The 24,171-nt window shown below is 43.1% G+C and overlaps 1 protein-coding gene and 1 non-coding gene across 2 annotated transcripts in view; both read left to right on the plus strand.

Moving 5' to 3' along the window:
* The window catches only part of LOC119170012 (uncharacterized), a 417,618-nt gene that overhangs the window by 206,789 nt on the left and 186,658 nt on the right, over positions 1-24,171 (plus strand). The window lies entirely within an intron of this gene.
* Positions 14,165-14,237, plus strand: TRNAT-UGU (transfer RNA threonine (anticodon UGU)). The gene has a single exon. It is a non-coding gene; the product is annotated as a tRNA-Thr (tRNA).

Here is a 24,171-nt window from a genome sequence, read left to right on the forward strand (position 1 = left end):
GGTCACTGGCTTCTGTAAATATGTCGGCGTTCCCGGAAGGCGCATTCATGTTCCTTATTCGCCGAGGAGAATAACCTGTCATCTTCACTCACGTACGCTAACCATTTCGAGGTGTTAATCCTTGGTGGCCCTCAGTGTATAATCACTGGTTGCAGCTTTCGTCGTCGTGGTACTGTGTTTCTTTCGTTCCGGTAGTGGTGCCGTGCCATTCTATCCTTTAGCGGTGTTTTCGTACAGGTTCAATCGTCGAAATGGTTCCTCGTTCAGAACTTGCCTTCGCCCGTCTGTAGCGTGTACGACGGCGAAGAAAGCGATGGGGCGCGTTCGTCGCACTCGCAGAAAGTCGCCACAATGTCGCTGCCATCCTCGCGACAAAGAGCCTGTGGTCTTCTTCGCACATGCTGACTTGCGGTGAAAGAAAGATAGAGAAAACGCCTAGCCGGAAGCGATGGTGTGTACCGACCGCCCCCTATCAGCGGCGGTATAGTACAGCTCGCTCTTACTTGTCCGCGCCGACCAAGCGCCCACACTACTACTACCCGCTATATATGTACGCGCAACCTCTGGCTTCATCGATTGAGGTCAGGAAACATTATGTCACGGCCGGGACGTTTTTTCGTGTGTTCTCGGGGCTCGCGTCCCGGAGAGTTTATGGCGGTGAAGCTTCGTGGCCGCGATGCGATTGCCCCCTCTCTTTCTCTCTCTCTTTCTCTGTCTCGAGCGTCTTGTTTTCTCGTCGTCTTCCCTCTCTTTCGGTTCCCGTACGCGATGAGCTGATGAATGGGCGCATCCTCTTCGCTGTCGTTCCCAGCGGTCGCCTGCCGTTGCCGCCCCTTTCCTGCTTCGCTCGACGTGGCACCCCCCTACCGCCTCCTCTTACTCTTTCTCCTTTTCCCCCCTGTGCTTGCGTCGGTTGAGGGACGGCGAAGTTGCGCCGTCCCTCAGAAATGATGCGATTCTCCTTTTGATGTCGAAAAAGGAACGCTCGTTGTTTCATCCCTCCGCATTTTTTATTTACTTGTACGCTAACGTTTCGGTTTACAGGGCGAGTTTCTCTGACAAGCTTGTCTGTAGCACACACACATACACAGCGCAGTTCTGGAAGGGCCCGTGTCCCAGTGGTATTGTGTGTTCAAATCACCGTGAAGCTCCGGGGAAAGGGCCTTCCCGGAGAACAAGACCGGGATACGGAGAGGACGAGACGGGGGAGATGAAAATATGGGTGAGCGTGAGCGGGTGGCGTTTTCTTCTTTCGGCCATATCTCTTGGTTGACGTGGAAAAAACAAGCTGCTGTATGGGTTACGCACGGTCGTCGACATGTTCTCACTCTTTCTTTCTTTCTTTTTTTCTTTCTTTCTTTCTTTCTTTCTTTATTTATTTATTTATTTATTTCTTCTGCGTTAAATTATGCTAATGGCTTAGAGAGAAACTAAGTGCAGAGGTGGGCGGGGAGGCGAGACCATGAAAAAAAGTACGAGAAGCAAGCCAAAATATGAGCAGCTTGCAGAGAACATCGCTGCTGCCATTTATTTTTGCCGGAAGACGTTTTTGTTGATGCGCTATATATATATATATATGTATATATATATATATATATATATATATATATATATATATATATATATATATATATATATATATATATATATATATAAAGTGGATGGAGGGAGTGCCGCTGTAATAGCTCAGTGGTTAGAGCATCGAACGCGTAATTCGAAGGTCGTAGGTTCGATTCCTGCTTACAGTTGGTAATTTTTTCATCCACTTTTCTTTCTTCTTATTTACATTCCATTAATGTTAATAACTTCCCCTGTACATTCCTTGGCATTACTGTCTGTTATATCTCATTATTATTGTGTTAAAAACACGGAAAAACGAGCCCTTAGGTATACACTTCTTTCCCTTATTTCATTGAACGAGGGTCTCGTACTGGCAGACTTGGTGTGTTTAGGTTGTATAAGAGGGACAATTAATCAGCTGCCCGCTCATAATAAGTTCACGTGCTACGTGACGCCAAACATGCGCATAAGAGTGTTTTCACACTCGTTGTTTGGCTTATAGATGGCGCTGACTGTCGCTCCTACTTCTAAATTCACAGATAAACCCCCCCCCCCCAAAAAAAAGTGGATGGAGGGAGTGCCGCTGTAATAGCTCAGTGGTTAGAGCATCGAACGCGTAATTCGAAGGTCGTAGGTTCGATTCCTGCTTACAGTTGGTAATTTTTTCATCCACTTTTCTTTCTTCTTATTTACATTCCATTAATGTTAATAACTTCCCGTGTACATTCCTTGGCATTACTGTCTGTTATATCTCATTATTATTGTGTTAAAAACACGGAAAAACGAGCCCTTAGGTATACACTTCTTTCCCTTATTTCATTGAACGAGGGTCTCGTACTGGCAGACTTGGTGTGTTTAGGTTGTATAAGAGGGACAATTAATCAGCTGCCCGCTCATAATAAGTTCACGTGCTACGTGACGCCAAACATGCGCATAAGAGTGTTTTCACACTCGTTGTTTGGCTTATAGATGGCGCTGACTGTCGCTCCTACTTCTAAATTCACAGATAAACCCCCCCCCCCAAAAAAAAGTGGATGGAGGGAGTGCCGCTGTAATAGCTCAGTGGTTAGAGCATCGAACGCGTAATTCGAAGGTCGTAGGTTCGATTCCTGCTTACAGTTGGTAATTTTTTCATCCACTTTTCTTTCTTCTTATTTACATTCCATTAATGTTAATAACTTCCCCTGTACATTCCTTGGCATTACTGTCTGTTATATCTCATTATTATTGTGTTAAAAACACGGAAAAACGAGCCCTTAGGTATACACTTCTTTCCCTTATTTCATTGAACGAGGGTCTCGTACTGGCAGACTTGGTGTGTTTAGGTTGTATAAGAGGGACAATTAATCAGCTGCCCGCTCATAATAAGTTCACGTGCTACGTGACGCCAAACATGCGCATAAGAGTGTTTTCACACTCGTTGTTTGGCTTATAGATGGCGCTGACTGTCGCTCCTACTTCTAAATTCACAGATAAACCCCCCCAAAAAAAAAGTGAATGGAGGGAGTGCCGCTGTAATAGCTCAGTGGTTAGAGCATCGAACGCGTAATTCGAAGGTCGTAGGTTCGATTCCTGCTTACAGTTGGTAATTTTTTCATCCACTTTTCTTTCTTCTTATTTACATTCCATTAATGTTAATAACTTCCCGTGTACATTCCTTGGCATTACTGTCTGTTATATCTCATTATTATTGTGTTAAAAACACGGAAAAACGAGCCCTTAGGTATACACTTCTTTCCCTTATTTCATTGAACGAGGGTCTCGTACTGGCAGACTTGGTGTGTTTAGGTTGTATAAGAGGGACAATTAATCAGCTGCCCGCTCATAATAAGTTCACGTGCTACGTGACGCCAAACATGCGCATAAGAGTGTTTTCACACTCGTTGTTTGGCTTATAGATGGCGCTGACTGTCGCTCCTACTTCTAAATTCACAGATAAACCCCCCCCCCCAAAAAAAAGTGGATGGAGGGAGTGCCGCTGTAATAGCTCAGTGGTTAGAGCATCGAACGCGTAATTCGAAGGTCGTAGGTTCGATTCCTGCTTACAGTTGGAGATTTTTTCATCCACTTTTCTTTCTTCTTATTTACATTCCATTAATGTTAATAACTTCCCGTGTACATTCCTTGGCATTACTGTCTGTTATATCTCATTATTATTGTGTTAAAAACACGGAAAAACGAGCCCTTAGGTATACACTTCTTTCCCTTATTTCATTGAACGAGGGTCTCGTACTGGCAGACTTGGTGTGTTTAGGTTGTATAAGAGGGACAATTAATCAGCTGCCCGCTCATAATAAGTTCACGTGCTACGTGACGCCAAACATGCGCATAAGAGTGTTTTCACACTCGTTGTTTGGCTTATAGATGGCGCTGACTGTCGCTCCTACTTCTAAATTCACAGATAAACCCCCCCCCAAAAAAAAGTGAATGGAGGGAGTGCCGCTGTAATAGCTCAGTGGTTAGAGCATCGAACGCGTAATTCGGAGGTCGTAGGTTCGATTCCTGCTTACAGTTGGTAATTTTTTCATCCACTTTTCTTTCTTCTTATTTACATTCCATTAATGTTAATAACTTCTCCTGTACATTCCTTGGCATTACTGTCTGTTATATCTCATTATTATTGTGTTAAAAACACGGAAAACGAGCCCTTAGGTATACACTTCTTTCCCTTATTTCATTGAACGAGGGTCTCGTACTGGCAGACTTGGTGTGTTTAGGTTGTATAAGAGGGACAATTAATCAGCTGCCCGCTCATAATAAGTTCACGTGCTACGTGACGCCAAACATGCGCATAAGAGTGTTTTCACACTCGTTGTTTGGCTTATAGATGGCGCTGACTGTCGCTCCTACTTCTAAATTCACAGATAAACCCCCCCCCAAAAAAGAAGTGGATGGAGGGAGTGCCGCTGTAATAGCTCAGTGGTTAGAGCATCGAACGCGTAATTCGAAGGTCGTAGGTTCGATTCCTGCTTACAGTTGGAGATTTTTTCATCCACTTTTCTTTCTTCTTATTTACATTCCATTAATGTTAATAACTTCCCGTGTACATTCCTTGGCATTACTGTCTGTTATATCTCATTATTATTGTGTTAAAAACACGGAAAAACGAGCCCTTAGGTATACACTTCTTTCCCTTATTTCATTGAACGAGGGTCTCGTACTGGCAGACTTGGTGTGTTTAGGTTGTATAAGAGGGACAATTAATCAGCTGCCCGCTCATAATAAGTTCACGTGCTACGTGACGCCAAACATGCGCATAAGAGTGTTTTCACACTCGTTGTTTGGCTTATAGATGGCGCTGACTGTCGCTCCTACTTCTAAATTCACAGATAAACCTCAAAAAAAAAGTGGATGGAGGGAGTGCCGCTGTAATAGCTCAGTGGTTAGAGCATCGAACGCGTAATTCGAAGGTCGTAGGTTCGATTCCTGCTTACAGTTGGTAATTTTTTCATCCACTTTTCTTTCTTCTTATTTACATTCCATTAATGTTAATAACTTCCCCTGTACATTCCTTGGCATTACTGTCTGTTATATCTCATTATTATTGTGTTAAAAACACGGAAAAACGAGCCCTTAGGTATACACTTCTTTCCCTTATTTCATTGAACGAGGGTCTCGTACTGGCAGACTTGGTGTGTTTAGGTTGTATAAGAGGGACAATTAATCAGCTGCCCGCTCATAATAAGTTCACGTGCTACGTGACGCCAAACATGCGCATAAGAGTGTTTTCACACTCGTTGTTTGGCTTATAGATGGCGCTGACTGTCGCTCCTACTTCTAAATTCACAGATAAACCCCCCCAAAAAAAAGTGGATGGAGGGAGTGCCGCTGTAATAGCTCAGTGGTTAGAGCATCGAACGCGTAATTCGAAGGTCGTAGGTTCGATTCCTGCTTACAGTTGGTAATTTTTTCATCCACTTTTCTTTCTTCTTATTTACATTCCATTAATGTTAATAACTTCCCCTGTACATTCCTTGGCATTACTGTCTGTTATATCTCATTATTATTGTGTTAAAAACACGGAAAAACGAGCCCTTAGGTATACACTTCCATTGAACGAGGGTCTCGTACTGGCAGACTTGGTGTGTTTAGGTTGTATAAGAGGGACAATTAATCAGCTGCCCGCTCATAATAAGTTCACGTGCTACGTGACGCCAAACATGCGCATAAGAGTGTTTTCACACTCGTTGTTTGGCTTATAGATGGCGCTGACTGTCGCTCCTACTTCTAAATTCACAGATAAACCCCCCCAAAAAAAAGTGAATGGAGGGAGTGCCGCTGTAATAGCTCAGTGGTTAGAGCATCGAACGCGTAATTCGAAGGTCGTAGGTTCGATTCCTGCTTACAGTTGGTAATTTTTTCATCCACTTTTCTTTCTTCTTATTTACATTCCATTAATGTTAATAACTTCTCGTGTACATTCCTTGGCATTACTGTCTGTTATATCTCATTATTATTGTGTTAAAAACACGGAAAAACGAGCCCTTAGGTATACACTTCTTTCCCTTATTTCATTGAACGAGGGTCTCGTACTGGCAGACTTGGTGTGTTTAGGTTGTATAAGAGGGACAATTAATCAGCTGCCCGCTCATAATAAGTTCACGTGCTACGTGACGCCAAACATGCGCATAAGAGTGTTTTCACACTCGTTGTTTGGCTTATAGATGGCGCTGACTGTCGCTCCTACTTCTAAATTCACAGATAACCCCCCCCCCAAAAAAAGTGGATGGAGGGAGTGCCGCTGTAATAGCTCAGTGGTTAGAGCATCGAACGCGTAATTCGAAGGTCGTAGGTTCGATTCCTGCTTACAGTTGGAGATTTTTTCATCCACTTTTCTTTCTTCTTATTTACATTCCATTAATTTTAATAACTTCCCGTGTACATTCCTTGGCATTACTGTCTGTTATATCTCATTATTATTGTGTTAAAAACACGGAAAAACGAGCCCTTAGGTATACACTTCTTGCCCTTATTTCATTGAACGAGGGTCTCGTACTGGCAGACTTGGTGTGTTTAGGTTGTACAAGAGGGACAATTAATCCGCTGCCCGCTCATAATAAGTTCACGTGCTACGTGACGCCAAACATGCGCATAAGAGTGTTTTCACACTCGTTGTTTGGCTTATAGATGGCGCTGACTGTCGCTCCTACTTCTAAATTCACAGATAAACCCCAAAAAAAAAGTGGATGGAGGGAGTGCCGCTGTAATGGCTCAGTGGTTAGAGCATCGAACGCGTAATTCGAAGGTCGTAGGTTCGATTCCTGCTTACAGATGGTAATTTTTTTATCCACTTTTCTTTCTTCTTATTTACATTCCATTAATGTTAATAATTTCCCCTGTACATCCCTTGGCATTACTGTCTGTTATATCTCATTATTATTGTGTTAAAAACACGGAAAAACGAGCCCTTAGGTATACACTTCTTTCCCTTATTTCATTGAACGAGGGTCTCGTACTGGCAGACTTGGTGTGTTTAGGTTGTATAAGAGGGACAATTAATCAGCTGCCCGCTCATAATAAGTTCACGTGCTACGTGACGCCAAACATGCGCATAAGAGTGTTTTCACACTCGTTGTTTGGCTTATAGATGGCGCTGACTGTCGCTCCTACTTCTAAATTCACAGATAAACCCCCAAAAAAAAAGTGGATGGAGGGAGTGCCGCTGTAATAGCTCAGTGGTTAGAGCATCGAACGCGTAATTCGAAGGTCGTAGGTTCGATTCCTGCTTACAGTTGGTAATTTTTTCATCCACTTTTCTTTCTTCTTATTTACATTCCATTAATGTTAATAACTTCTCCTGTACATTCCTTGGCATTACTGTCTGTTATATCTCATTATTATTGTGTTAAAAACACGGAAAAACGAGCCCTTAGGTATACACTTCTTTCCCTTATTTCATTGAACGAGGGTCTCGTACTGGCAGACTTGGTGTGTTTAGGTTGTATAAGAGGGACAATTAATCAGCTGCCCGCTCATAATAAGTTCACGTGCTACGTGACGCCAAACATGCGCATAAGAGTGTTTTCACACTCGTTGTTTGGCTTATAGATGGCGCTGACTGTCGCTCCTACTTCTAAATTCACAGATAAACCCCCCCAAAAAAGTGGATGGAGGGAGTGCCGCTGTAATAGCTCAGTGGTTAGAGCATCGAACGCGTAATTCGAAGGTCGTAGGTTCGATTCCTGCTTACAGTTGGAGATTTTTTCATCCACTTTTCTTTCTTCTTATTTACATTCCATTAATGTTAATAACTTCCCCTGTACATTCCTTGGGATTACTCTCTGTTATATCTCATTGTTATTGTGTTAAAAACACGGAAAAACGCGCCCTTAGGTATACACTTCTTTCCCTTATTTCATTGAACGAGGGTCTCGTATTGGCAGGCTTGGTGTGTTTAGGTTGTATAAGAGGGACAATTAATCAGGTGCCCGCTCATAATAAGTTCACGTGCTACGTGACGCCATACATGCGCATAAGAGTGTTTTCACACTCGTTGTTTGGCCTATAGATGGCGCTGACTGTCGCTCCTACTTCTAAATTCACAGATAAACCCCCCCCCCCAAAAAAAAAAGTGGATGGAGGGAGTGCCGCTGTAATAGCTCAGTGGTTAGAGCATCGAACGCGTAATTCGAAGGTCGTAGGTTCGATTCCTGCTTACAGTTGGTAATTTTTTCATCCACTTTTCTTTCTTCTTATTTACATTCCATTAATGTTAATAACTTCCCCTGTACATTCCTTGGCATTACTGTCTGTTATATCTCATTATTATTGTGTTAAAAACACGGAAAAACGAGCCCTTAGGTATACACTTCTTTCCCTTATTTCATTGAACGAGGGTCTCGTACTGGCAGACTTGGTGTGTTTAGGTTGTATAAGAGGGACAATTAATCAGCTGCCCGCTCATAATAAGTTCACGTGCTACGTGACGCCAAACATGCGCATAAGAGTGTTTTCACACTCGTTGTTTGGCTTATAGATGGCGCTGACTGTCGCTCCTACTTCTAAATTCACAGATAAACCCCCCAAAAAAAAAGTGAATGGAGGGAGTGCCGCTGTAATAGCTCAGTGGTTAGAGCATCGAACGCGTAATTCGAAGGTCGTAGGTTCGATTCCTGCTTACAGTTGGTAATTTTTTCATCCACTTTTCTTTCTTCTTATTTACATTCCATTAATGTTAATAACTTCCCGTGTACATTCCTTGGCATTACTGTCTTTTATATCTCATTATTATTGTGTTAAAAACACGGAAAAACGAGCCCTTAGGTATACACTTCTTTCCCTTATTTCATTGAACGAGGGTCTCGTACTGGCAGACTTGGTGTGTTTAGGTTGTATAAGAGGGACAATTAATCAGCTGCCCGCTCATAATAAGTTCACGTGCTACGTGACGCCAAACATGCGCATAAGAGTGTTTTCACACTCGTTGTTTGGCTTATAGATGGCGCTGACTGTCGCTCCTACTTCTAAATTCACAGATAAACCCCCCCCCCCAAAAAAAAGTGGATGGAGGGAGTGCCGCTGTAATAGCTCAGTGGTTAGAGCATCGAACGCGTAATTCGAAGGTCGTAGGTTCGATTCCTGCTTACAGTTGGAGATTTTTTCATCCACTTTTCTTTCTTCTTATTTACATTCCATTAATGTTAATAACTTCCCGTGTACATTCCTTGGCATTACTGTCTGTTATATCTCATTATTATTGTGTTAAAAACACGGAAAAACGAGCCCTTAGGTATACACTTCTTTCCCTTATTTCATTGAACGAGGGTCTCGTACTGGCAGACTTGGTGTGTTTAGGTTGTATAAGAGGGACAATTAATCAGCTGCCCGCTCATAATAAGTTCACGTGCTACGTGACGCCAAACATGCGCATAAGAGTGTTTTCACACTCGTTGTTTGGCTTATAGATGGCGCTGACTGTCGCTCCTACTTCTAAATTCACAGATAAACCCCCCCCAAAAAAAAGTGAATGGAGGGAGTGCCGCTGTAATAGCTCAGTGGTTAGAGCATCGAACGCGTAATTCGGAGGTCGTAGGTTCGATTCCTGCTTACAGTTGGTAATTTTTTCATCCACTTTTCTTTCTTCTTATTTACATTCCATTAATGTTAATAACTTCTGTACATTCCTTGGCATTACTGTCTGTTATATCTCATTATTATTGTGTTAAAAACACGGAAAAACGAGCCCTTAGGTATACACTTCTTTCCCTTATTTCATTGAACGAGGGTCTCGTACTGGCAGACTTGGTGTGTTTAGGTTGTATAAGAGGGACAATTAATCAGCTGCCCGCTCATAATAAGTTCACGTGCTACGTGACGCCAAACATGCGCATAAGAGTGTTTTCACACTCGTTGTTTGGCTTATAGATGGCGCTGACTGTCGCTCCTACTTGTAAATTCACAGATAAACCCCCCCCAAAAAAAAAGTGGATGGAGGGAGTGCCGCTGTAATAGCTCAGTGGTTAGAGCATCGAACGCGTAATTCGAAGGTCGTAGGTTCGATTCCTGCTTACAGTTGGAGATTTTTTCATCCACTTTTCTTTCTTCTTATTTACATTCCATTAATGTTAATAACTTCCCGTGTACATTCCTTGGCATTACTGTCTGTTATATCTCATTATTATTGTGTTAAAAACACGGAAAAACGAGCCCTTAGGTATACACTTCTTTCCCTTATTTCATTGAACGAGGGTCTCGTACTGGCAGACTTGGTGTGTTTAGGTTGTATAAGAGGGACAATTAATCAGCTGCCCGCTCATAATAAGTTCACGTGCTACGTGACGCCAAACATGCGCATAAGAGTGTTTTCACACTCGTTGTTTGGCTTATAGATGGCGCTGACTGTCGCTCCTACTTCTAAATTCACAGATAAACCTCAAAAAAAAAAGTGGATGGAGGGAGTGCCGCTGTAATAGCTCAGTGGTTAGAGCATCGAACGCGTAATTCGAAGGTCGTAGGTTCGATTCCTGCTTACAGTTGGTAATTTTTTCATCCACTTTTCTTTCTTCTTATTTACATTCCATTAATGTTAATAACTTCCCCTGTACATTCCTTGGCATTACTGTCTGTTATATCTCATTATTATTGTGTTAAAAACACGGAAAAACGAGCCCTTAGGTATACACTTCTTTCCCTTATTTCATTGAACGAGGGTCTCGTACTGGCAGACTTGGTGTGTTTAGGTTGTATAAGAGGGACAATTAATCAGCTGCCCGCTCATAATAAGTTCACGTGCTACGTGACGCCAAACATGCGCATAAGAGTGTTTTCACACTCGTTGTTTGGCTTATAGATGGCGCTGACTGTCGCTCCTACTTCTAAATTCACAGATAAACCCCCCCAAAAAAAGTGGATGGAGGGAGTGCCGCTGTAATAGCTCAGTGGTTAGAGCATCGAACGCGTAATTCGAAGGTCGTAGGTTCGATTCCTGCTTACAGTTGGTAATTTTTTCATCCACTTTTCTTTCTTCTTATTTACATTCCATTAATGTTAATAACTTCCCCTGTACATTCCTTGGCATTACTGTCTGTTATATCTCATTATTATTGTGTTAAAAACACGGAAAAACGAGCCCTTAGGTATACACTTCTTTCCCTTATTTCATTGAACGAGGGTCTCGTACTGGCAGACTTGGTGTGTTTAGGTTGTATAAGAGGGACAATTAATCAGCTGCCCGCTCATAATAAGTTCACGTGCTACGTGACGCCAAACATGCGCATAAGAGTGTTTTCACACTCGTTGTTTGGCTTATAGATGGCGCTGACTGTCGCTCCTACTTCTAAATTCACAGATAAACCCCCCCAAAAAAAAGTGAATGGAGGGAGTGCCGCTGTAATAGCTCAGTGGTTAGAGCATCGAACGCGTAATTCGAAGGTCGTAGGTTCGATTCCTGCTTACAGTTGGTAATTTTTTCATCCACTTTTCTTTCTTCTTATTTACATTCCATTAATGTTAATAACTTCCCGTGTACATTCCTTGGCATTACTGTCTGTTATATCTCATTATTATTGTGTTAAAAACACGGAAAAACGAGCCCTTAGGTATACACTTCTTTCCCTTATTTCATTGAACGAGGGTCTCGTACTGGCAGACTTGGTGTGTTTAGGTTGTATAAGAGGGACAATTAATCAGCTGCCCGCTCATAATAAGTTCACGTGCTACGTGACGCCAAACATGCGCATAAGAGTGTTTTCACACTCGTTGTTTGGCTTATAGATGGCGCTGACTGTCGCTCCTACTTCTAAATTCACAGATAAACCCCCCCAAAAAAAAGTGGATGGAGGGAGTGCCGCTGTAATAGCTCATTGGTTAGAGCATCGAACGCGTAATTCGAAGGTCGTAGGTTCGATTCCTGCTTACAGTTGGAGATTTTTTCATCCACTTTTCTTTCTTCTTATTTACATTCCATTAATGTTAATAACTTCCCGTGTACATTCCTTGGCATTACTGTCTGTTATATCTCATTATTATTGTGTTAAAAACACGGAAAAACGAGCCCTTAGGTATACACTTCTTGCCCTTATTTCATTGAACGAGGGTCTCGTACTGGCAGACTTGGTGTGTTTAGGTTGTACAAGAGGGACAATTAATCCGCTGCCCGCTCATAATAAGTTCACGTGCTACGTGACGCCAAACATGCGCATAAGAGTGTTTTCACACTCGTTGTTTGGCTTATAGATGGCGCTGACTGTCGCTCCTACTTCTAAATTCACAGATAAACCCCCAAAAAAAAGTGGATGGAGGGAGTGCCGCTGTAATGGCTCAGTGGTTAGAGCATCGAACGCGTAATTCGAAGGTCGTAGGTTCGATTCCTGCTTACAGATGGTAATTTTTTTATCCACTTTTCTTTCTTCTTATTTACATTCCATTAATGTTAATAATTTCCCCTGTACATCCCTTGGCATTACTGTCTGTTATATCTCATTATTATTGTGTTAAAAACACGGAAAAACGAGCCCTTAGGTATACACTTCTTTCCCTTATTTCATTGAACGAGGGTCTCGTACTGGCAGACTTGGTGTGTTTAGGTTGTATAAGAGGGACAATTAATCAGCTGCCCGCTCATAATAAGTTCACGTGCTACGTGACGCCAAACATGCGCATAAGAGTGTTTTCACACTCGTTGTTTGGCTTATAGATGGCGCTGACTGTCGCTCCTACTTCTAAATTCACAGATAAACCCCCCAAAAAAAGTGGATGGAGGGAGTGCCGCTGTAATAGCTCAGTGGTTAGAGCATCGAACGCGTAATTCGAAGGTCGTAGGTTCGATTCCTGCTTACAGTTGGTAATTTTTTCATCCACTTTTCTTTCTTCTTATTTACATTCCATTAATGTTAATAACTTCTCCTGTACATTCCTTGGCATTACTGTCTGTTATATCTCATTATTATTGTGTTAAAAACACGGAAAAACGAGCCCTTAGGTATACACTTCTTTCCCTTATTTCATTGAACGAGGGTCTCGTACTGGCAGACTTGGTGTGTTTAGGTTGTATAAGAGGGACAATTAATCAGCTGCCCGCTCATAATAAGTTCACGTGCTACGTGACGCCAAACATGCGCATAAGAGTGTTTTCACACTCGTTGTTTGGCTTATAGATGGCGCTGACTGTCGCTCCTACTTCTAAATTCACAGATAAACCCCCCAAAAAAAGTGGATGGAGGGAGTGCCGCTGTAATAGCTCAGTGGTTAGAGCATCGAACGCGTAATTCGAAGGTCGTAGGTTCGATTCCTGCTTACAGTTGGAGATTTTTTCATCCACTTTTCTTTCTTCTTATTTACATTCCATTAATGTTAATAACTTCCCCTGTACATTCCTTGGGATTACTCTCTGTTATATCTCATTGTTATTGTGTTAAAAACACGGAAAAACGCGCCCTTAGGTATACACTTCTTTCCCTTATTTCATTGAACGAGGGTCTCGTATTGGCAGGCTTGGTGTGTTTAGGTTGTATAAGAGGGACAATTAATCAGGTGCCCGCTCATAATAAGTTCACGTGCTACGTGACGCCATACATGCGCATAAGAGTGTTTTCACACTCGTTGTTTGGCTTATAGATGGCGCTGACTGTCGCTCCTACTTCTAAATTCACAGATAAACCCCCCCCCCCCCCCCCAAAAAAAAAAGTGGATGGAGGGAGTGCCGCTGTAATAGCTCAGTGGTTAGAGCATCGAACGCGTAATTCGAAGGTCGTAGGTTCGATTCCTGCTTACAGTTGGTAATTTTTTCATCCACTTTTCTTTCTTCTTATTTACATTCCATTAATGTTAATAACTTCCCCTGTACATTCCTTGGCATTACTGTCTGTTATATCTCATTATTATTGTGTTAAAAACACGGAAAAACGAGCCCTTAGGTATACACTTCTTTCCCTTATTTCATTGAACGAGGGTCTCGTACTGGCAGACTTGGTGTGTTTAGGTTGTATAAGAGGGACAATTAATCAGCTGCCCGCTCATAATAAGTTCACGTGCTACGTGACGCCAAACATGCGCATAAGAGTGTTTTCACACTCGTTGTTTGGCTTATAGATGGCGCTGACTGTCGCTCCTACTTCTAAATTCACAGATAGACCCCCCCCAAAAAAAAGTGGGTGGAGGGAGTGCCGCTGTAATAGCTCAGTGGTTAGAGCATCGAACGTGTAATTCGAAGGTCGTAGGTTCGATTCCTGCTTACAGTTGGTAATTTTTTCATCCACTTTTCTCTCTTCTTATTTACATTCCATTAATGTTAATAACTTCCCCTGTACATTCCTTGGCATTACTGTCTGTTATATCTCATTATTATTGTGTTAAAAACACGGAAAAACGAGCCCTTAGGTATACACTTCTTTCCCTTATTTCATTGAACGAGGGTCTCGTACTGGCAGACTTGGTGTGTTTAGGTTGTATAAGAGGGACAATTAATCAGCTGCCCGCTCATAATAAGTTCACGTGCTACGTGACGCCAAACATGCGCATAAGAGTGTTTTCACACTCGTTGTTTGGCTTATAGATGGCGCTGACTGTCGCTCCTACTTCTAAATTCAGAGATAAACCCAAAAAAAAGTGGATGGAGAGAGTGCCGCTGTAATAGCTCAGTGGTTAGAGCATCGAACGCGTAATTCGAAGGTCGTAGGTTCGATTCCTGCTTACAGTTGGTAATTTTTTCATCCACTTTTCTTTCTTCTTATTTACATTCCATTAATGTTAATAACTTCCCCTGTACATTCCTTGGCATTACTGTCTGTTATATCTCATTATTATTGTGTTAAAAACACGGAAAAACGAGCCCTTAGGTATACACTTCTTTCCCTTATATATATATATATATATATATATATATATATATATATATATATATATAAGGGAAAGAAGTGTATACCTAAGGCCTCGTTTTGCCGTGTTTTGACACAATATTAATGAGATCTAACGGACAATAATGCCAAGGAAAGTATAGGGGAAGTTGTAAGACTCAATTGTAATGTAAATGTGAACAAAGAAAATTTGGTGAAAAGATAACTTGCCGTGGGCAGGAACCGAACCTGCGACCTTCGAATAACGCGTTCGATGCTCTACCAACTGAGCTACCACGGTGGCTATCCCGCCAGCCACTTTGTTGGGTATATATGTGAATTAAACGTGGGAGTGTCAGTGAGCGCCACCAGTAGCCACGGTGTTACCATGGTGTTATCATGGTGTTACCACCAGTGGGCGTTATTCGAAGGTCGCAGGTTCGGTTCCTGCTCACGGCACGTTGTCTTCTCACCCAGTTTGCTTTCTTCGCACAATTCGGTCTTATAACCTTCCCTATACTTTCCTTGGCATTATTGTCTACTAAATCTCTCTATCACACACACACACACACACACACACACACATATATATATATATATATATATATATATATATATATATATATATATATATATATATATATATATATATATATATATATATATATATATATATATATAGTCCAGTAGATATTCCGTGAGCGGTCACAACGTGGTTTATTTCGACGTTTCTGCCTAGAGTCTGGATATCCTGATGAAGGCCAGACTCTAGGCCGAAACGTCGAAATAAACCACGTTGTGACCGCTCACGGAGGATCTACTGGATTATATACAACGCTACGGCCACTCAACCACCATGCCTGCATATATATGTATGTATATATATATATATATATATATATATATATATATATATAACGCGTTCGATGCTCTAACCACTGAGCTATCACAGCGGCCGTCCCTCCATCCACTTTTTGGGGTTTATATGTGAATTTAGAAGTAGGAGTGACAGTCAGCGCCATCTATAGTCAAACAACGAGTGTGAAAACACTCTTATTCGCATGTTTGGCGTCACGTAGCACGTGAACTTAATATGAGCGGGCAGCTGATTAATTGTCCCTCTTATACAACCTAAAAACACCAAGTCTGCCAGTGCGAGATGGAGGGACGGCCGCTGTGATAGCTCAGTGGTTAGAGCATCGAACGCGTTATTCGAAGGTCGTAAGTTCGATTCCTGCTCACAGCTGGTAATTTTTTCATCCACTTTTCTTTCTTCTTTCTTCTTATTTACATTCCATTGGTTCTAATAACTTCCCCTGTACATTCCTTGGCATTACTGTCTGTTATATCTCATTAATATTGTGTTAAAACACGGAAATACGAGCCCTTAGGTATACACTTCTCTCCCTTATTTCATTGAACGAGGGTCTCGTACTGGCAGACTTGGTGTGTTTAGGTTGTATAAGAGGGTGTTGCGAAACGGACCGATCCCACCGCTGCCACCACTGCTGCGAAAGACGGACCGATCCCGCCGAAGCCACCACTGTTGCGAAAGACGGGGACGCCAACACGGTCCCGAAGGCGCCACTGCTTTCAACTCCGCCGGGAAGGTCACCAGCCGTTTGGTAGCGTATGTTTTTCAGCTCGCGACTGCTTCTGCGCAGAGCTGATAAGACGAGCGGACGAGACGACGGTGAGTTAAACAAGGTTTATGTACAGCATATATACAGAGGCGTTACAATTTCGGCACTGGGGCCGACAGAGACTCGAAGAGCCGAGCTGCTCTCCTCTCTAATACATAGGTCAACTTTTCGCCTAAGGCCGCCGACTCACATACATGTCGGCTCTCCGACATGGGGACTCCTTTCTCATAGGACCGCCGATCGCGACGCGCCGCAGGGTTTCTTTTATTTGCACCGGGTCCAACCAAAATGTCCAATCAGAAGCGCCGCTGGTCGTCAGAGCAGATTCCTCCAATGGGGTCGCCGCTGGGCCACGTTACCCCCAGACACGAGGACGCCGGCTCGCTGTCACGTGCGCTGCTGACTCACTGCACGTGGGCCAGAGAGGCGCCGCGCGTGTTTACGCCGTTGAGTTGTTCGCGTCAGGCGGACTGCGGGCTGGCCTTGACCCAGATTGCCTTTTTCAGAGGCACGGACGTTTGACGAGGACTCGCTGGCATAACAAGGGACAATTAATCAGCGGCCCGCTCATAATAAGTTCACGTGCTACGTGACGCCAAACATGCGAATAAGAGTGTTTTTACACTCGGTTGTTTGGCTTATAGATGGCGCTGACTGTCACTCCTACTTCTAAATTCACATATAAACCCCAAATAGTGGATGGAGGGACGGCCGCTGTGATAGCTCAGTGGTTAGAGCATCGAACGCGTTATATATATATATATATATATATATATATATATATATATATATATATATATATATATATATTAACATAGGAAGGCAGGCCAATCTTCTACCGAGATAATAGTTAAGGTGGTAGTGGTGGGGATATAAACTTGCGTGTCTAACCGCTGGGGTCACGTATACTCATCCTTATAGACTAATCTATAAGTGCTGAGAAAGTCGTCTATTAAACAGAAAGGTCACTCTGTATGTGTCAGTGAGTTTACTAACCTCGTTGGTCTTTTCTTTTTCTTTTTTTGTGTATTCAGAAGTGCTAGCGTATAATACAGAAATCACTTGATTATACTTCTCCAGAAAAATTTGACGAAATATGCCTATGTGTATGCCCTTTTAATGCAAGCGAACTGCCTATTGCCCCGTTATTTCTGGGTTCCAGTTTGCCATACGTTTTTTTATTACTCGCTCGTTTTGTTAACGGGCATTTTTTTTTCGTTACTGAACCTTTAGAAATAGAGCAGCTGGAGGGGTCTAATCTTCAACCTCTCCACAGCGAGCCTTGAGAAATATAATTTTAAAAAAAACCGAATAGAGTTGGCACGATCGACGATAATCTAAACTGTCCGTTTGTCTAACACATCACATACTTATATTTGCCGAGCTCTTTCTTTTTGTTTGCGTCGCGTATACGCTCCTGTATTATCTTTGTATTCTCACATTTACACGAATTTCGGGTAATTAAGGGGAACCGTTTATTTTTCCAACAGTCTGACTGCTTCGCGTTTCGCACTCTCGTTGGACAAATGGAGCACAAGTGGAGCGCGCGTTCGTTACCTGAACTCTCGCAAACCGCGGAGATGTTAGAAGACGCAGGTGTCCTTCAGGCGACTAGCCCATTTTGAGCGCACAGCGAGAATCAGCTTCTCGGCTCTTCGACTTTATGACTTCGCACCATTACGCGTTACATTTTTTTTTCACTTTTTACGATAGTTTTAGAGTAATGAAACCTTTAAGAAGGAGCACATCAGGTAGGCCGTCTCCGGCACGCGCAGTCGAATATTTTCGTCAATTTGCATTACGCAACAGTTCAGTCTTTGAACTCTCCAACAAAGTCGCCTTTTATTCTTTCCGTTTCCCCGCTGTGGCGGCAGGCCTGTTTCACAACGCTGACCAGTATTTGCTTCTATAACTACCGCACGAAGCTCTGACCGTTATGGATATCTTATGGACATTCACCTAGCTCGTTACCAGGATGGTTTTCTCCTGAATTGCGTAGGTCTCCAATGGCAGCGCCGCGTGTGACGTTCAAAACGATATGAAACAGATAGACAAGTAATAGTGAATCCTTAGTACCGGATCCATCGCTCTTCTTATTTTTGGGCTGGACCTCCCAGTGTTAAATCTGTTCGTACTGGGTGCGCAAGGCGATAACGAGCGATCGTGTTTCTGTCGGATGGTGACACCTCGATCTTCCATACACGCATCGGTGCAATTCGGCGCGACTGCGTTCGTAGGGGAGCGATCGAGTCGCGAATGACCGACCTCGTGGCGTTAATGGGCGCGTGCTCCTCGTCGCCCGGGTCGGGAAGTGAGGCTGTGTAATCGTTAATCAATGGCCGTTCGTCGGCTCTCCGGCCCGTTACAGCGGATGGCGTCGTTGTTGTGTGCTGCGCGAACAGGCCGCACGCCTGCCCGCCTCAAGTATGCTTCTCGTCTGTATACGTCTGCTTCTCCTCTTTTAAACCATTTTATGTCTCCATAGCCCGGATCATTTGTCATTGCCATAATTTTACTATATGTATATTTTTACGCACCTTCAGCGACTGTTTTTTTTTAGGCCCAATTACAGCCACGTCACATCTGTTTTATCCACACTGCACATCGCACAGTTCATTGTCATCGCTCTTGCGCTCTTTGGCCATATCTGGCCCTTGCGCCAATAAACTTCACTAATCAATCAATCAATCAATCGATCAATCGTCTGTATACGTTTGTGGGCTGCATAGGTCGAGCTCGTAGATTTGGACGTCGACGAACAGTGCTGGTATGTCTGCTTATCTGTGGACAAGGTTGAGATAGAGAGAGAGAGAGAGAGAGAGAGAGAGAGAGAGAGAGGGGGAAAGTGTATATGTCCCATGATTTGTTCAGTAGGGTTGAGAGCTGGTTGAGCGTCGTGTTTTCTTGTACTCTGCGTCCCCGTCGAATTTTTGAATTTGCGATACTACACCCCATGATTTGTGTATTTGTGTGTGCGCGGAGGGGGGGAGGGGGGGTGAGCGAGCGCTTGCCCAGTGTTCACTTCTCACGGAATGCTTCGCTTTGAAAAAGGAGGTTGCTCAAATTTAAGTGCTTAATTATTCAAGCGAAGTGTGTCAACGCGATCTTGAACCTGCTTTGAATGTACGCGAATAAGCTAGTGAGTGTCAAAAGCAAGTGTCTAGTAAAGCGATGAAGTCGTTTAAAAGCACCAAGAGAAGTACAGATTATGCATAAAGGACCGACTTATTAAAAACGGGGTCATTTGGAGTGATGATAAAACCTTAGAAATTATCAGTGAGTAGATAGAGGGCGCACTGTTAAAACAGAAGACCTTCGTTCGCGGGGTACTTTTCCATGTTTTTGTTTGGTGACTAACTCAATCTTCGACTGCGCGTTGACGTGCGCGTATGGCCCGTTCATATACGACATCGATGCAGGTGCGTCGACGCTAAACACGCTCGACAGTGCCTGTTTTCTGTTCGTTGTCATTATTATTATTATTTTAAATGAACACATTCATAAAAAGATTGGCATTTGGTTGGTGTTGGGGATTCACTTTTATCGACTTTTCATATTCCCCCCCCCCCTCTCTTATGTTCTTACTGAGAAAAAACTACAATTTAGAAAAGAACGTGCGTGGAGGCATTTACGTGCATGCGAAGTTTGAGTATTATAACATGTACATGAGCAAATGTTCGTTAATTTTGCTTGAGCTACGAGGTTCTGGAGCGACCGTCTGCGTCACCTTTAAGGAACCGCTCTAAATCCAGCTGAGTTCGAGCTAACACCACGACGATGACGAAGGAGGCTAGAAACGTGTTTTACTTGCGCGCAAGCCGCACCCACGACGAGGATTTTTCGGAAAATATTCTAAAAATGATTTGGCGCGTATCGGGCGGAAACTGGCCTCTTGCAGAACTGCGAAGCACTGCTGTGACGACAACTTTTCAAACCAGATCTTTTTTTTTTTGTTTTGACATTATTTCCAATGTTTTCATCATTTCCGCCATTTCCAAAAAAAAAAAAATGGAAATAATGTCACGACAAAAAAAGATCTGGTTTGCAAAGGTGGCTTCACAGCAGTGCTTCGCAGCTATTCAAGAGACCAGTTTCTGACAGATAAGTTTTTTTTTTTTGTAGGTTACGTTATTATCTATGGGTGAGAAAGATGTACAATGGTCAACTGGCTCGTACAGATAATGAAGATAAAGATTTGTATGTTTCGCAATCACGATAGTGTTATTATTGTCGGTGCTCTAGTTTTACGGTTACACATGTCTGTCGATTCAGAATCGAATGAGGGAATGCCCGGCGCTTGATACTCTCCTCATTTCCGAGTTCTCATTGTCACAAAGAGTGCGAAAATATATGTTCACTCGCTTCGCAATGGACATTAGCATAACTCAGCGCACGAAAGGTAAAAATGAAACGTAACAAAGTAAAACAAAACAGATACACCAAGTTTTATATCCCTTTCGTGTGCTTTGCAGATTTCCGCGGGGCGTTTTGCATGTGGTGCCTCGGTCCATCTCTTACTCGATCCCCGTCCGGTCTGTTTAGGCCTGTCTTCTTTCGCGTTTCCGTGCAGAGGGCGAGACCGCTATACGTCCGTACTCGTTGACTGCTCGCTCGAATTGTCTCGAAGATGGAATTCATTTGGGGAAGGTGAAGGGTAAAAGAAAAGGATGAAAAAAAAAAACGGAGTGATGGTTTTGTTTTGTGCTGCTCCGTCTGTTTCGAGGGACGTTTTCGCTTCGCAATCACCGGCCCATGGCTATCGACTTAAATCTCTACCCTTTTAATTCTGGAGGATGATACTCCGCTCGCGTTACTTAAGTTTTACGTGCTTTTTCTCTTTAAAGTCTAGGTTTCGACTCATCGATCTGCAGATCAGAACGTCTCCTCTCGCATGGCGCGAAGAGGAGGACGATCTGGTCTTCTTTCTTTCTTTCTTTCTTTCTTTCTTTCTTTCTTTCTTTCTTTCTTTCTTTCTTTCTTTCTTTCTTTATTTATTTATTTATTTATTTATTTATTCTTTCTTTCTTTATTTATTTCTTTCTTTCTTTTTCTTTCGTTTTTTCTTCCTTCTATTTTTCTTTCTTTATTTCTTTGCTTCTATTGCTTTATCTCTCTCTTTTACGCTTTGTTTTTCTTTCTCCCATATTTTCAGTCGGTTCTGTCTTTTTTTCTGTGGCTGCTTGTCGTGTCGTTTTTCCATCTCCTGCAAGACAAGCGCTCCTCAGCCGTTCTTCGTGACTCAAGTCGCTAGCGTTCGTGCATTTATATCTTATTCGTTTTTTTTTTCTCGTGGGGTTCGGGAAATGGAGGAGACGGGGCGGTTATTTTATTGGTTCGCTGACACGGCATTAAGTTCTCCACTAATCTAATCTCGAGATGCAACGAACTATATACTGTCACGCGAATATCTTGCCTGCGAATACTCGTGGTACCGTGATTTCTTCTGAATCATTACGGGCGCATATTGGGTAAGAAAGTTCAGACAGCGGCGCCGCTTCATCGTTAAGACAGACATTCTCGGTCGGTATTGACAGTCAAAATAAATAAATAAATAAATAAATAAATCTCGACGGTACTTTCGCATAAATATCAGAAGTTTGCGTATTCAAAAAAAAAAGTGGGCGCGATCTGCGCAGATTTAAGTTCTTTGAGTGCTTGACAGGATGACACTGCGAGAATCGCTGGGAGAGGGCTTACTGAAACGCTAACGCTGGAAGTGACGCTTACAGATGTCAGCTTCGTTGACAAGAACAAACCTCTCTATCGACCTACCCCTAAGACGCAGTATATTCAGGTGCGATTTTTTTGTTTTTTGCTCTGCGATTTTGTGGATGATATTCATCGACTAACGAGGCTGTAGAGGTTGCTGATATCAGGCTGTATGCATTGCGAGCGTCAAGCAGTATACAGACGAACCTCATGACTCTTACCCGGGGCCACGCCCATCTCTTCCAAGTCAGCCCTCGACTCCCTTGGAAACAGCATAAGTGACGTTTTGCAATTTTACTCTATTGTCAAATTTCGGGATGGCAACAATATAAGGCAACCATAGTTGACCGTTGGCGCAATGTGACGACTTTCAGAATAGCACACTTAAATAATCGGCAGCCTCGGTCTTTCGCTGCATCCTAGTATATGGACCCCATTTTGTTCTCTTTATTTCCTCTTCTAGGCCACTTCCCATCTTTCCTTTTACCCTTCCTCTGTCGTCCTACAGAGACGTGTATTGGCGCCCCCAACTATAGGGCTTGCAGAAATAGCGTCTTTTTATCACTTTAACCTCTCCTCTTCCTTCGGTTGGTATAAACGGCTTCGCTGGTTTTTTCATTCTACAAAACGCGCTGATTTCGCTCGTACCAACTTTAAAACACCTGGGTTTCTACATCAAGCATTAGCGATATGCAAGAAATCGCAGTGCGAAAACCAGAAGCACGTCCGGTTCTTAAGCGTGCTTGTTGGCGTGTAGGGATGAAGGGGCGACATGACAAAAAGAACAATAGAACGCGATAACGCGCACGCTTGGGGAAGCGCATGAAATCTACAGGAAGTCGCGCCGATCTATTGACATTTGGTCGGGATATTATATCCAAGTACCTGAAAATTCAGCGCGCTAAGTCCAGTCAACGGCACACATGCCAGATACAGCTGATGTTCGCGCTTCCGCTAGCAACGTTAATCTGTGGCAGTGTTTCGAAACACCATCCGCGTTCCTGAACGCCCCTTACGCTGGCGCCATCCGCCACCCTCCTCTTCTTTCTTACCTCCATTCTTGTCATGAACATCTTTTCCTCTCCACAACCTCTCCTTTGTATTTGATCGCAAGGGAACTGCCGAAAAAACTCAACTTGGAGTAACACCGTCCTCGTCGTTTTTTTTTTCATTTTTTTGCTGCGCTACCTCGCAATCCCAGTCGAGCGACGGCTGTTTCACACGTCTGTCTGTCTGTCTCTCTCTCTCTCTCTCTCTCTCTCTCTCTCTCTCTCTCTCTCTCTCTCTCTCTCTCTCTCTCTCTCTTTATTCTCCTTCGCTTGATGAAGATAAAGCGTATTCCACCAGGAACGATGTGCGCGAGCGAAAACTTGCCACGCTCTGTATTTTGAACTATTCACCGAAATTGAGGTTTCCTTCTTTCTTTCCTTCTTTCTTTCTTTATTTCTTTCTTTTCTTTCTTTCTTTTTTTCTTGAGCGTGTATCTCGGTCCGTGTCTCGCCGTGCCCACTGCTTCGAATCTGTCGAGCGAAACGTATCCCGAATTCGTCCGCGTACCAATTATGCTGTGCGCACTTTCGATTTTTTTCTCCGCGTCCTTTGCCTTGTTCGACGTGCTAAACGTTGGCCTGCGCCTGTAGCTTACAGTCTGGAGAAATTGCTCCTCCCAAACGGATCCCAAGCACAAAACAAATTGCGTGATGCGCCCGGGTTCAGTCTCGTTTAAAATGCACCACGCCGGCAGCTCCACGCAAAGAAAGCCCGGGAAAGTGAGCGATCGATTGTGAACAACGGGATACCTCCCGCAACGTGGATATATATATATATATATATATATATATATATATATATATATATATATATATATATATATATATATATATATATATATACGGGAGGGGGTCTGCATAGGATGTCTATTGTGCTCTTATAGAGATAAAGAGGGCTACTTAAAAGCTGCCAGTGATGCGCGCGCGTGCGTGTGTGTC

This window comes from Rhipicephalus microplus, chromosome 2 (genome assembly GCF_043290135.1).
Source record: "Rhipicephalus microplus isolate Deutch F79 chromosome 2, USDA_Rmic, whole genome shotgun sequence".
Taxonomy (NCBI): domain Eukaryota; kingdom Metazoa; phylum Arthropoda; class Arachnida; order Ixodida; family Ixodidae; genus Rhipicephalus; species Rhipicephalus microplus.